This window comes from Canis lupus, chromosome X (genome assembly GCF_048164855.1).
Source record: "Canis lupus baileyi chromosome X, mCanLup2.hap1, whole genome shotgun sequence".
In the NCBI taxonomy this organism is placed as follows: domain Eukaryota; kingdom Metazoa; phylum Chordata; class Mammalia; order Carnivora; family Canidae; genus Canis; species Canis lupus.
Genome location: NC_132876.1, coordinates 78,836,027 through 78,850,919, shown reverse-complemented (window position 1 = coordinate 78,850,919; position 14,893 = coordinate 78,836,027). Strand labels below are relative to the sequence as shown.

Sequence of the window (14,893 nt, the reverse complement as noted above, 5' to 3'; positions counted from 1 at the left end):
AGGTTATTATGACAGATAACATCGCATACTTTGCATATATGTATGTATATATGCGTGTGGGTGTGTGTATATATATGTATTCCCTGAAGTGAGATTGTTGGATCAAAATAAATTTGCATATTTAACTTTCATTGAAGTATGCTAATATATCCAGTATAATACATATAATGCCTGTGCATCTTTTTTTGTGTGCATCTTTATATAACGCTGCCAAACTGCCTTCCATGGGCATTATACCAATTCAAACTTCCACCTATAATGTATGAAGCTGTCCTTTACCCCAGAACCTTGAAAACAAAAAGGTGTTATCAAACGTTTTGACTTTTAACACTGATAGATTTTTAAAAGGAATCTCAGTGTGGTTTTAATTAGCATTTATCTCATGAGTGAGGTTAAACATCTTTCGCATAAACAATAATTAAAGTCATGAATAAGCCAACAATTCTTATTATCACTGCTACCACTTAAGGAAATAAAACATGTATGAATATTGGAAAGTATGTCACAAAATTCAAAACTTGCAGGTTATATGATTATCTATCTAGAAAATCCAAGCAAATCAACTAAAAAACTATAATAGGAACTAACAAGAGAGCTCAGAGGAAAGGCCAAAGATGAAATCAACAAACAGAAATCAATAGCTTTGCTATACATCCGCACTAATCAGTTAGAAAATGTAATTTAAGAAACAACTATTCTATGGGCACCTGGGTGGCTCGGTGACTTAAGCATCTGCATTCAGCTCAAGTCATGATTCCAGGGTCCTGGAATCTAGTCCCACATTGTTGGGCTTCCTGCTCAGCAGGGAGCCTACTTCTCCCTCTCCCTTTGCCCCTTACCCCTGCTTGTGATCTCTCTCTGTCTCTAATAAATAAAATCTTGGGGTGCCTGGGTGGCTCACTCAATTAAGCATCTACCCTCAGCTCACATCATGATCCCGGGATAGAGCCCAACGGAGCCCTGCGTGGGGCCCCCTGCTCAGCGGAGAGCCTGCTTCTCCCTCTCCTTCTTTTTTTTTTTTAATTTTTATTTATTTATGATAGTCACAGAGAGAGAGAGAGAGGCAGAGACATAGGCAGAGGGAGAAGCAGGCTCCATGCACCGGGAGCCCAACGTGGGATTCGATCCCGGGTCTCCTGGGCCAAAGGCAGGCGCCAAACCGCTGCGCCACCCAGGGATCCCCTCTCCCTCTCCTTCTGCTGCTCCTCCTGCTAGTGTGCGCACATGCACTCTCTCTCTCTCCCTATCAAATAAACAAATTAAAATATTTAATAAATGAATAAAATCTTTTAAAAAAATAAAACAACAACAAAAAACAACTATTCTAAGGTGAGGGCACTGGAGATGGGCAGCACGAGGAAGGGGAGGGAAGGACTGGGTGTAAAGAAGGAAGGTAGGTCACTGAGATTTTAAACACACACACTATCCTGTACATAAGAGCAACAAAGTTATATTCATCTAGGAATAAACTCAAGAAGAAACATGCAATACCTATATAAAGAAAACTGTAATATAATACAGCCATAGTGAGTTAAATAATGTCGTTTCAGCACAGAACAGATAGCATAATAAACACTGTCAGAACAACTGGCTCTCTCTATATGCGGGGGGAGGATGTTAAAGCCCTACATAAAACCAGTCACAAAAATAAATTCCAGGTAGGCTAAAGAGCTAAATGTAAAAGCAAAACTATATAACTATTAAAAGAAAATATGGATGAATATATTTTTAACCTGAAGAAAGGCTCTCATAAAAAGACAAAATGCAACGACCATTAATAAAAAAGCTAACACATTTGGCCATTTGACCATGAACAAGGTTAAAAGCTAAGCAACAGACTGGGAGCAAACATCTGCAACATGTACAGCAAAGCATTAATATCCAGAATATATAAAGAACTAAAAAAATCAGTAGGAAATAAAAAATGGCCAATACATGGATGGTAGAAAGATGGCTCAAACTCTTTAGTAAGCAGGGACACGCAAATTCAAACAATTTAATATTTTTTGTCCATCAGATGAGCCTAAAACTCTGTTAATATTATATATTGAGAAGCATATGAGAAATTCAGCACTTCGTGCACTCTTGGCAGACAAACTGGAATAGCCTTTTCATTTGACAAATTCCAAGTATCTTAATGCATACTTATCACCAGCAATCACTTTTTAGTATGTATGTAAGAAATATTCTTGTATGTATACAAATTTATGTATGCACTAGGACTCTTACTGAAGCATTGTTTGGAATAGCAAAAAATATTGAAAAGAACTTAAATATCCATCTATAAGAGAGAATGGTAAAATAAGCAGTGATACATCTGTACTACGTAATAATATACATGTTTTAAAAATGAGAAATGGATATATATGAAGTATAAAAATCTACACATAAATACTATTAAGTGAAAAACAATAAATTATAGTACAACATATATATATCTTATGTGGAAAAAACTCACAAAACCCTGTTTCTAAATGTACTCATGTATGTTTAAATGCATACAAAACAGCATGGAAAAATATGTTCCTAATTTATCCGACAGGTTAAAGAAGCAAGTTGTATTAAATACTATGTATTCATTAAAGAGAATGTGTGTGTGTGTGTGTGTGTGTGTATATATATATATATATAGCTACTTCATTCTCCACATATATATAAATATATATAGAGAGAGGATATATATATAGAGAGAGAGAGACAGACAGACCGACATGAAAAGAATCCTAAGTCATATCTTTGGGAAAAGAGCAAGTCATGTTTAAATGCATACAAAACAGCATGGAAAAATATGTTCCTTTTTTATTTTATTTTTTTTTAATTTTTATTTATTTATGATAGTCACAGAGAGAGAGAGAGAGAGGCAGAGACACAGGCAGAGGGAGAAGCAGGCTCCATGCACCGGGAGCCCGACGTGGGACTCGATCCCGGGTCTCCAGGATCGCGCCCTGGGCCAAAGACAGGCGCCAAACCGCTGCGCCACCCAGGGATCCTGGAAAAATATGTTCCTAATTTATCCGACAGGTTAAAGAAGCAAGTTGTATTAAATACTATGTATTCATTAAAGAGAATGTGTGTGTGTGTGTGTGTGTGTGTGTATATATATATATATATATATATATATATAGCTACTTCATTCTCCACATATATATAAATATATATAGAGAGAGGATATATAGAGAGAGAGACAGACCGACATGAAAAGAATCCTAAGTCATATCTTTGGGAAAAGAGCAAGTCATAAAACATATATATATTTTTACTTGTATATGTATATGCATATAAATACAGAGAAAAAAGGACAGTACAAGTTTACAGTCAACTCTTCTTTTTAAGGATTTTTCTATGATTTTTAAGTAATCTCTACACCCAAAGTGGGGTTCAAACTTATAACCCTGAGATCAAGAGTTACATGCTCTACCAACTGAGTCAGCCTAGTGCCCCTACAGTCAAGTCTTAATAATGGTACCTACCAGAGGGCAGAAATTGTGTAAAGGTGGACCTTAAGGTTTTAATCTATCTCTATGTTATTTTAATCCTTTATAGCAGAATTGTCCATCAACAATCTGTACAAAAGAACCAGTTAAGGATATTATCATTTTTGGGGCAGCCCAGGTGCCTCAGCAGTTTATCGCCGCCTTTGGCCCAGGGTGTGATCCTGGAGACCCGGGATCGAGTACCGCATTGGGCTCCCTGCATGGAGCCTGCTTCTCCCTCTGCCTATGTCTCTGCCTCTGTGTGTGTGTGTGTGTGTGTGTGTGTGTGTGTGTGTCTCATGAATAAATAAATAAAATCTTAAAAAAAGGATATTATCATTTTTCAAAATAACTGAAGGAAGGAAAAAACAAATAAGGCATGTACAACATAAAACCAAATAAATATCATCAATTAACACTCCTTGAGTGTTTTGTGCCGAGCACTGTAAGCCCCTTCATGCATTTTCTCATGTAATCATTACAAAAATCTTGAGGTAGATAATATTTTTATTCCCATTTTACAAATGAGGAAACTAAGCTCAAAAAATTAAGTTAACTTCTCTAAAATCACACAGCTAGTAAAAACCAGGGCCAGAATTCAACTCAGGCACTGTACTCCCAAGTCTACTCCTTACTCATTAGTATGGGGCCTCATAAGATGTGGCGCCACGTGCATAACACTATACACAACCCTGAACTACACAGGTACATACAATACACAACCACATTACAGTCCTTGGGAGTTTGTAACACTAAAACTATCTTCTTTCTCATTTCCATCATCCAGTTTTGCTTTGGCAAGATCATTTCCTCAATTCAAGATGCTCATTTTGTGTGACGAAACCTCTAGGTCCAAATTAAAAAAGGGGCTGAAATGATCTCCACCTTCTTTCATTATCAAAATTAAACAATTTATATTTATCGGGGCACCTAGCTTTATATTTATCAATCACCTACCCTCAAATCCCTAATTATTTTTTTAAGTTATTTCTTTCTTTCTTTTTTTTTAAGATTTTATTTATTTATTCATGAGACACAGAGAGAGAGAGAGAGAGAGAGAGAGGCAGAGACACAGGCAGAGGGAGAAGCAGGCTCCATGCAGTGAGCCCAACGTGGGACTCGATCCCGGGTCTCCGTGATCACGCAGAGGGCCGAAGGCGGGGCTAAACCCCTGAGCCACCCAGGCTGCCCTCAAATCCCTAATTAACACTTTATTCTGCCTAACCCTTTACAACAGTGGTGGAAAAACTACATACAGCCCTCAGGCCAAACCCAACTCACCTCACTGCCAGTTTTTGTACAACAGGTAGGCTGAGAAAGATTCTTATATTTTTAAATGGTTGGGGGATAAAATCAAAAGAAGAATAGTATTTTGTGACAGAAAAATTATTTGAAATTCACATTTCAGTGTTCATAAAGTTTTATCGGACCACGGCCACACTCATTCATTTACATATTGCCTATGGCTGCTACAACAGCAGAGCTGAGTTGTTGCAACAGACTTCATGGCCCACAAAACCGCAAAACCCGCAAAAAAAAAAAAATTATACAATCTGGTCCTTTACAGAAAAAAGGTTATCAAACCTTGCTTTATAGTTTTCATAAGAACTTCATGTATTTAGCTTGATTACTCCTAACAACTCTGAGAGCTATTTGGTATTGCCCTGAATTCTGAAAATTAGGAAGGCCAAAAAAGTTTAGCATCGTGCCCAAGTCACAAAGCCAGTAAGTGAAGGGGAGAATTCTGGAACCCATTTTCTAGCTCCAAATCCAACATATTTTCTACCACACTACCACTTTCTAAGAACCCAACCCCTCCTGAATAATCAATGAGTTTCAATATTTGGTGTTAAAATTTACCAGATGGTTAGAGACAGGAAAGCTTTAAATTGGTAGGAAAACATTTCTCAATTGAGGAACTTTGACTCCAAAAATATGTTAATAGAACACACTGTATTTCATGCGTAGTTGTAGAATTTACAAAGTATATTTTTTCACTTAATTAGCCAAAAAAAAAAACCCTGCAAAATAGGTAGGACTTTTGTTTTGTTTAGTAACAAGTGAGGAAATCGATGCTTACAGACTTACACAAGATTACACTGAAGTTAAGACCAGAACCCAGGCTGACTCCTACTCCAGTGACATTTTCACTTGCAGACACAATCTCTTCTCATAAGGAATGTACCTGGGTTTAGTTTCTTTTTTCCTTAGAAACAAAGACAGGTAACTCACACATTTAAAATATTAAGAAACCTGGAGCAGCCCCGGTGGCCCAGCGGTTTAGCACCGCCTTCGGCCCGGAGCGTGATCCTGGAGACCCGGGATCCAGTCCCACGTTGGGCTCCCTGCATGGAGCCTGCTTCTCCCTCTGCCTGTGTCTCTACCTCTCTCTCTCTCTCTCTCTCTCTCTCTCTCTCTCCCTGTGCCTCTCATGAATAAATAAAATAAATTCTTTTAAAAAAAATAAATAAAAATAAAATATTAAGAAATCTAAAGTGTTTAGAAGAGATAAATTAATAATTTAATAAAATAAAAATTAACAGAAGGGATACTAAGAACTGCTGGTCTCTTAACATTCAGATCTCTCTTCAAAGTCACCTCCTCAAAGAAGCCTTCCAAACTAACCACCTGAGCTAAAGAGGCTTCTCTCTAACATCCCAGCACCATTTAAGAAAATTTCTTCTCAGGGTTCCTGGCTGGATCAGTCGGTGGAGCATGAGACTCTTGACCTTAGGACTGTGAGCTTGAGCCCTATGTTGGGTATAGAGACTACTTAAAAATAAAATCTTTTTAGAAAACACATTCTTCTCAGCATTTATGTTCTGATAGATTTGTTAACTGTCTGTTGTCCACCAACCATAAAGTAAGTATTCTCAAAGAGACCAGAGTCATTGCCTGCTTTGTTTCCTTTTCATCTATTCCCAACACATCAACTCTGCACACTAGAAGGACACAATACAGTTAAATGAATGACAAATATGTTTGGTATGTCATACTCCAAAATTCACTTGGACTAACAGCTTCAGAGTAAGTTATCAATGCATCTGAAAGGTTCCTTACTTGGTAATGAACCACATATCGTCAAGGGTTTGTTGTTTTTTTTTTTTTTTCTCTTGCTAGAAACCTTCAAAGGCTAACTCTGAATGGAAATGCCACAGTAGCCTCAGTTATGCTCTGGGCAGCATTGGATATCATCAGAGCTGAACTAGTACCTCATAGGTCTTGGGGTTGATCAAGCCAATTTCCCACTCTCCTATTCAACACACGCACATGCCCTAGTGTTTAAAACAATTTGAGATAATGTCCCTATTTTAATTACACTTAACTATAGGCTGAGATTTACAAATCAATTGTACCATGCTAAATTTTAATTCTCATTTTTACAAGTTTAGTTCTGTTGAACTAAAATAATCTTACATGATTCTTAAATGAATAGGACAATGTACAGGTGATTATAGCCTAAGCTACAAATAAAAAGTCTCCACAAGGTACTGATTGATATATGTTTTGGTCAAGAAGCCAGCTCAGAAACAATGTAACACATAGATATGTCTGCTTTTAGGATAAATCCAATGCCAATTTCTGGTTAATTATAAACTAAATCTGCTTCCCCCCCCCCAAGTTTTTTTTAAGGTTTCTTTTTTAAAGATTTTATTTATTTATTCATAGAGAAACACACAGAGAGAGAGAGGCAGAGACACAGACAGAGGGAGAAGCGGGCTCCATGCAGGGAGCCCGACATGGGACTGGATCCTGGGTCTCCAGGATCATGCCCCGGGCTGCAGGCAGCACTAAACCGCTGCGCCACTGGGGCTGCTCTCCCCCCACAAGTTTTAAGCAAAGATTTCACCCTACACAAACAATCTGAAAATAAAAATAATACTCTTTATAAAAAAAAAACACTTATGCAACTTTACCATAAGGATTGTCTAGCTTGCCATATTGAAGTTTCCTGACCATGAAAGTCTCACTGCCTCACAAAGAGCTTTAGAATATCCCCACTCTTCAAATATAAAGCATGACCTTCAAAAATGCATTTAGAAACATTTCTCCTCCACAAATGCCCAAAGAATAACTACATATTGCTACAAAATAGCATCACTTAAATACATGTATAATATTGTATATTATGTATCTTTTTGAAGTATAGTTTACACACAATGTTACATTAGTTTCAGGCATACAACATAGTGATTCCACAAGTCCTTATATTATGCTATGCTCACCATAAGTGTAGCTACCATCTGTCACCATATAATGCTATTAAAATATCATTAACTATGTTCCCTATGCTGTACCTTTTATCACTGTGACTTATTACTTCCATAACTGGAAGCTTGTACCTCCCACCCCCTTTTCTATTTTATAGTTTATAAAACGTCAAGATAAGGGCAGCCCTGGTGGCGCAGCAGTTTGGCGCCGCCTGCAGCGTGGGGTGTGAGCCTGGAGACCCGGGATCGAGTCCCACATCGGGCTCCCTACATGGAGCCTGCTTCTCCCTCTGCCTGTGTCTCTGCCTCTCTCTCTCTGTGTCTATGAATAAATAAATAAAATATTTTTTAAAAAAAGTTCTGGTTTAAAAAAAAGTCAAGATAATCCACATACAAAAGAATAGAGCTGGACCCTGACCTCATACCATATACAAAAATTAACTCAAAGTGGATCAAAGACTTCAATATTAAAGCTAGACCAATAAAATTCTTCAAAGAAGGGATAGGAGTAAATCTTCATTGTAGGGGAGGAGGGCGGGGGGTGGGAGTGAATGGGTGATGGGCACTGGGGGTTATTCTGTATGTTAGTAAATTGAACACCAATAAAAAATAAATTTAAAAAAATCTTCATTGTCTTGGATTTGGCAATGGTTTCTTAAATATAACACTGAAAGCACAAGCAACAAAAAATTGATAAACTGGACTTCAAATTTCAAACCTTTTGTGCATCAAAAGACACTATCAACAAAGTAAAGACTGGACACCTGAGTGGCTCAGTAGTTGAGCGTCTGCCTTTAGCTCAGGTTGTGATCCCGGAGTCCTGGGATGGAGTCCCACATCAGGCTCCCCCTGGGGAGCCTGCTTCTTGCTCTGCCTATGTCTCTGCCTCTTTCTGTGTCTCTCTCATGAATAAACAAAATTTAAAAAAAGTAAAAAGACAACTCAGAATGAAAGAAAATATTTGCAAATCATATGTCTGATCAGGGTCTAGTATCTAGAATATATTCTTTAAAAACTCTTCCAAGTCAACAATAAAAAAATTTTAAACAGGCAAAAGATTTAAATAGTTCTCTAAGGAAGAAATTCAAATAGTCAACGACCACATAAAAAGATGCTACACATCATTAGTCGTTACAGAAAGACAAATAAAAACCACAATGAGATCCCATTTCATAAAAAACCCAGAGAGTAACAAATGTTGGTGAGGATGTGAAGAAATTAGAACCCTTGTACATTGCTGGTGGGAATGTAAAATGGTGCAGCCACTGTGGAAAACAGTTTGGTGGTTCCTCAACAAGTTAAAACAGAACTACCATATGACTCAGTATTTCCACTTCTAGGTACATATCTGAAAGAATTGAAAACAGGTGTTCAAACAAAAACCTGTACACAAATATTCATATGAGCATTATGCATAAAGCCAAAAGGTAGAAAGATCCCAAATGACTATGGACTGATGAATAAATAAACAAAATGTAATATACCCATACAAGGAAACCATAAAAAGGAATGAAATAATAGGGACACCTGGCTGGCTCAGTCAGAAGAGCAGGCAACTCTTGTCAAGGTTGTGAGTTTGAGACTCACATTGCATATAAAGATTACTAAAAACAAACAAACTTTTTAAAACAAAGGAATGAAATACTGATAACATGCCACAACATTATTGAATCTCAAAAACATGTGAAGTGAAAAAAGCCAGACAATAAGGTAATGTAATGCATGATTTCATTTATATGAACTATCTAGAATAGGCAAATCCATAGATGAAAATGTTTTGGAACTAAATATGCAACATCATGAAGTTACTTAATTGTGCACTCTAAAATTTTATCACAATAAAAGGTTACCAGGTTAAAACACAGAAAACAATGTTACTTCATTTCTGTTAATGAAAAAAATAGCCCTGAAGAAAGGAGAATTAAAGGCTCACTACTGCAATAACTTAACCTCAACATTTCCTAAATCAAATATCTCAGGACAAGTTCTACCAAAACAATTTAAAATGGCATCAAATTCTACTCTCAAAGTTTTGGAAATTTCTGAATGAATGCTTTTATAGATGTCCTTTACAATCATCAAATATCTCCTAACAGTGCCATAATTTTTATGATCTCAAACAAAAAATGGAAAAAAACCCACCTCTCTGAAAGTATAATGGACTTTAGCCAAGAGACATAATCAAGTAAATCTGCAAACAGAGCTGGTCTACTTATGCTAAGATGGGGTACTGAAGGGTTTTTTTTCCTTGCACACAATCCCCTCCCCCACAAACATATACACAAAAATTTAGACCTTCTGTTAATTTTTAAAGTAAATTATCTGACTAGAAATCTTATAGTAATATAACAATTCTCCTTTATTACTATTCTGGTACTATGCAACCACTGGCTTTATCATTTACTGGCTAAGTAATGTACACCTTAATGAAAAATTCCTGTACTTTATGGAAGATAATTAAAGTTTGAATTACAGAAATTTAACTCCTAAAACACCATGGAATAATTACATCAAAAATGCAGACTTGTGATATGAGGATCAACATTGGTCTAGAAGTCAAAATTCCAGGGTCCACCACTTACTTAATAGAGCAGGTCTTATCTTTCTGTGCTTTATTTTCTCTCTTAGGTATAAAAAAGGCAAATAACTTTCCTGCTGCCTACCAACAGAAGCACAGTAATTAAAATATGTACAAGGTGTGATGGGACCACTAAAGAGGGGCATCTAATGTAGCTTAGTGGAGGCTGCTAGGGAAAGGGAAGAAGATGGGGGAGAGCAGGAAAGGCTTTCAGGAATAACTAATGACAGAGGTTAGTCTAAAAAGGAGCTCAAATTCAAAGGGAGGGGGAGAGAACATTCCAGGTGGGGGGGGGATGGGGGCGGGTTGGGACATCAGAAGCAAAGGCAGAGAGATGAATACCAAAAATCTGCTTACGTTATTCCCCTTCTTAAATAGTCAACGGCTCCAAATCCGGCAGGGCAGTCCTTCACCCCAGACTCAATCTAAGATTCCAGCCTTATTTCAACCCACTCTCCAGATATACCAAACTTAAACTTCCTAGCCTCAAAACCTGAAAGTTCTTCCACTCCAAATATCTAGTTCAAAACTGGGAGGCTACCTTGCCGCCAAAGTTGGTGCAACATTCCCAGGCTCTCATGGTGCTTTTATACTTCTACTCTATTGCTTAATACACTAAGTATTCATTTTATTCTATGAGAATAAGAACATAGTATCAGCTTTTGTATTTAAATTCTGGGTAGCCAAAACAAGGATTACACTCTTTCCAACATCAAAGCAGAATAAAAGAAAAAGGGCATGGGAATGTTCTCAAATTTGCAACATTTCCAAGATAATGAGTATATGTCAGTAAAGTTTGTAGAAAGTAACCATGAAAAGTTACAAATCCATGAACTATTAATCTTGACCCAGAACAGAATGAGACCATCACAAGGTATCCTTACCAAAAGATAAGTAATGTATTCGAGAACAAAATGTCCTAGTAATCTGCTACAATTTAAACTCACAGGAAAACAGCAAGTGCCAATTTTCAAACAAGGTAAATTCAAAATGACCAAAAAAGATCACGTATAATTATTTTAGCATTCAAAATCAGCTTTAGTACATTTTAGCTATCCTTTAATGCAGAGTATGCTTTCCTTTAGGCTCCTGACTTTAAACAATTTTTAAATTCATCAACTTAAAGGTTAGAGACTATCTAGAAGACACCTGATGCTCTGTGTCATATACTGAGATCTCTTCAAAAGTTATCTTGATTGTTACAACTTACGGTAAGTGAAAAACAGGTAACAATGCCTCCCAAAGTTGGAAGCAATCACTACTACACAGAAGATTTTCACAACTTAAAAGAGTATTTATTCATGTAATTGCTTTAGTCAAAGGCAACTCTTAAGAAGGAATATCCATACCACTCGCATCTGTTTTGAGGGTTCAATTTCATTTTAACAGGGTCTATCCGGATGCCTGGGTAGCTTCGTGGTTGACACCTTTGACTCAAGGCATGATCCCGGAGTCCCAGGATGGAGTCCCACATTGGGTTCCCTGCATGGACCCTGCTTCTCCCTCTGCCTATGCCTCTGCCTCTATCTCTGTGTCTCTCATGAATGAATAAATAAAATCTTTTAAAAAGAAAAAAAAAAAACAGGGTCTATCAACTCCCAAGATAGGGAAGGATTTCCACCCACAGCCCACTCCATAAATGTTTCACCTTCTTAACTAGTCAAACAAAACCTCTTTCAGTACAGTGAAGTCACCTCACCACTTTTATACTAAACCATACTATTCCCTCCCCACCCCCAAGCTGTCAGTCACAGAAAACACCACCCGTTCCCAAATAACACCTCTCAATCTCCTTGAACCTAACCCACTTACACAGACAGTAATATTCCCTCACCTGATGCAGTCCTATCGACTTTCACACATCAAATGAATCTCTAAATTAAATCCACTTTCCCCTACCCCATTACCCACTGAAACTCAACTTCCCACACCTGAAGCGATCTTCTCTTTCAGCAGCCTCAATCGCACTCAAACGATCACTGAGTCCTTTGTCAACCATCTCCCGGTCCCCCTCAAGTATCCACCTCACCTTCCCCATTCCCTAGTCTTCTTCCATCAACTCCCAAAGTTGCCACCCTCAACAAAAGCAGCAAAGAAGACAAAAAAACGCACCTCAACCCCAAACCTGCCCTTCCCCACTTGTCTCCCTTAGAATTTCTCTCTCTGCCCATTCGCTCAAACGGACAGCGGCTCCGACAACCTCGAAGACCCAAGCCCGACCTCGTCCCATACCTCTTGGCGACAGCAATCACCCAGCCTCGGTCAAGCCGCCCCCCCCCCCTCCACTAAGGGCGCTTACTCGGAACAGACTCTTGGCCGCTGCTGCCTCCCTCCATTCATCCCCGGCCCATTCATCTCTCAGCCGGATCCCAGACACGCCCCCCGGCCTCCTCCCTCTCTCCCAGAGCCCTGGCCGGCCCGGGACCCTCACCAGATTAGAGGCTCTCACGGACAGAGACTCGGACTCTTTTCGCTTCTCCCTCGCCCTCTTTCAAGCCTCCGCTCGCCCCTCGACGAGCCACACGGTAGAACACACACAGATACACACACCGCCTCCTCCTCTATCGCCTCCTCCGATGCTTCTTACTCCCCTCCTCGATGTCTCGAGCTCCGCTCCGCGTTGTGTGCGCGTGCGCGCGCGAGCGTCTCCCGCGAGCCCACCGGGCCAGCTACAGCCGGTAGGTAAAGAGCGGGCGGGGTTAGGGGAGCGGGGTATGAGCAAAAGCTCGCGCTCTCCCGGGAGCAGAGCAAGCGCACGCGTACTCCAGCCAGGGAATTCTGGAGAGGAGAGGAGGGTGGAGGGGGGCGGGGAAGGGAGGGGAGGAAAGAAGAGGGGGAGGGGCGGAGAGAGCCGACGGAGCAGCCCCAACTCCGAACAGCCCCTATCACTGCGAGGTGCTGAGTGGCTAGCCAACTAGGGCGTGCGCACTCCTCCCCCGCCCTCTTCAACGCAGCGGGAGAGAGGGATGCGCGTCGAGCAGGATAAAGGCTTCTCTCCTTTGCAAAACACGCGTGACACCTCCTGTGTGTTCAAAAGCTCTCTCTCTACGGCTGCTTTACCTTCTCCCCCCTCCAAAAAAAAAAGTCTAAGCACACACTACTTCCCAGCCACCCACCATCCACTCTGTTATCCGCAACCCTCTAAATGCAAATGTGGTACCCGCCAACACCTTTTCACCCACCACCCCTAACTCCCTTTTTCCAACTCCCGTCTTTTCTCGCGAGATCCATACCTGCCGGCTTCGGGATTAGAAATCGAAGCACAGATTTACGAATACCGGTCTCCTGGTTACGTTGCGAGGGCAACGGGCACGGCATGTCCCCCCCACCCCCAGAGCCGCAGTGCGCGCGCGCGGGGGCTGGGCAACAACGAAAGTGGGGATGGGAAAGTGAAGCTATGAAACGGAGTTTTGACGGCCTGTAACCGCTAGGCCTAGGCACGTGCATTGCGCCTCGCAGGCGGGTGAGGTGTACCCTGGGAATTGTAGTTTTTGTTCCCATCTCCAGTCTCCTTTCCATCCTCAGCTTTACTTAGGCCTCTGGCCCGGAGGGAAGTTACCGACGCCATTTTGCTGGGAACAATGGCCTTCGGCCTAGGCAGTGACGGGTGGGGGAGGGAGTAATGTTTTAAGGGTTCGGTTAACCTCCTCTGGCCCCTCGGTGCCATAGCAACCCCTTCAGAAACCTAGCCCCGCCCCTTCTCTGCTCTGCTGGTCTCCTTGACTGCGCACATGCGGGGGGAAAGGCCACCTCCCCCTAAAGCAGGCTCTCGCCATCTCCTCCCGCTCACCAGCCCTCTCCTCTAGTTGGTAGTGAATGCTACCTCCTTCAAGCTTTCACTACACGTTAACCTTGGCACAGCAGCTTTAAGATCTGTTTCCTGCATTGTATCAGACACTGTAACGGAATTGTTTCTGTCATTTTTTCATGAATAATCCTGGCTCCACAGGGGAAGAAACTGAGGCTCAGGAGGGGAAAACGGCCATGACTTGCTCAAGTTCACACAACTATGTGTGGAAGAGTCAGAACTTGAACCCAAGTGTACTCACTCCAGAGCCTGTGGCTTTTCAATCCCCCAGGCTGCATCTGGTATCTGAGCCACTGAATGACATCTCCTAACCCTAAGGGCTAGGATTTCTTTCAAACGCCCCTAAAGCCTTAGCAGGATGCCTTGAGGGTAGGAGACTGTGTGGTGAAAAACGCAAAGCTAGTATTTCCAACTGCCCAGCCTCAGAGCCCTATTAATGGGTTATATCAATCTCTCTCCACATTTTTTTTTTCTTTTCCTACCATAGGCCTCATAACCTCAGCCTTTTCGGCTCTTTAAAAAACCATCAATAAATTTAACTATGAAGTTTCCAGAATCCAAATGGAGTGAAACAGTGAGAAGCCATGTAGCCCTCTTTATTATCTTTACATCTTTTCTCTTGAAAGTCATTTATTGATCCAAGGATTGCCAAAACATGTATGAAAACCAGACTATGCCCTTAATAAATTCAAATCTCCATCTTCCACTTTTGACAATGGAAATAGACTACATGAATGAAATTCAGGGCTAGGAGGTCCAACTACTTCACCTGTGGAGATCTTCCTGGCAAAATTTGGAAGAGCAGGGTGTGATTTCTCCAAAT

General features: G+C 40.4%; 1 protein-coding gene across 4 annotated transcripts in view; it reads right to left on the bottom strand.

Moving 5' to 3' along the window:
- WNK3 (WNK lysine deficient protein kinase 3) overlaps positions 1–13,690 on the bottom strand; it is a 154,114-nt gene extending 140,424 nt beyond the window's left edge. Inside the window, exon 1 of one of the 4 annotated variants that reach the window (XM_072817553.1) lies at positions 13,496–13,690. The gene's annotated coding sequence lies outside the window, so the exon portion shown is untranslated. Of the gene's footprint in view, positions 1–10,619; positions 10,808–12,693; positions 13,046–13,495 lie in introns of those variants that run through there. The other 3 variants (XM_072817552.1, XM_072817554.1, XM_072817555.1) reach the window with 3 other exon arrangements.
- Between the last annotated feature and the right edge of the window lie 1,203 nt (positions 13,691–14,893).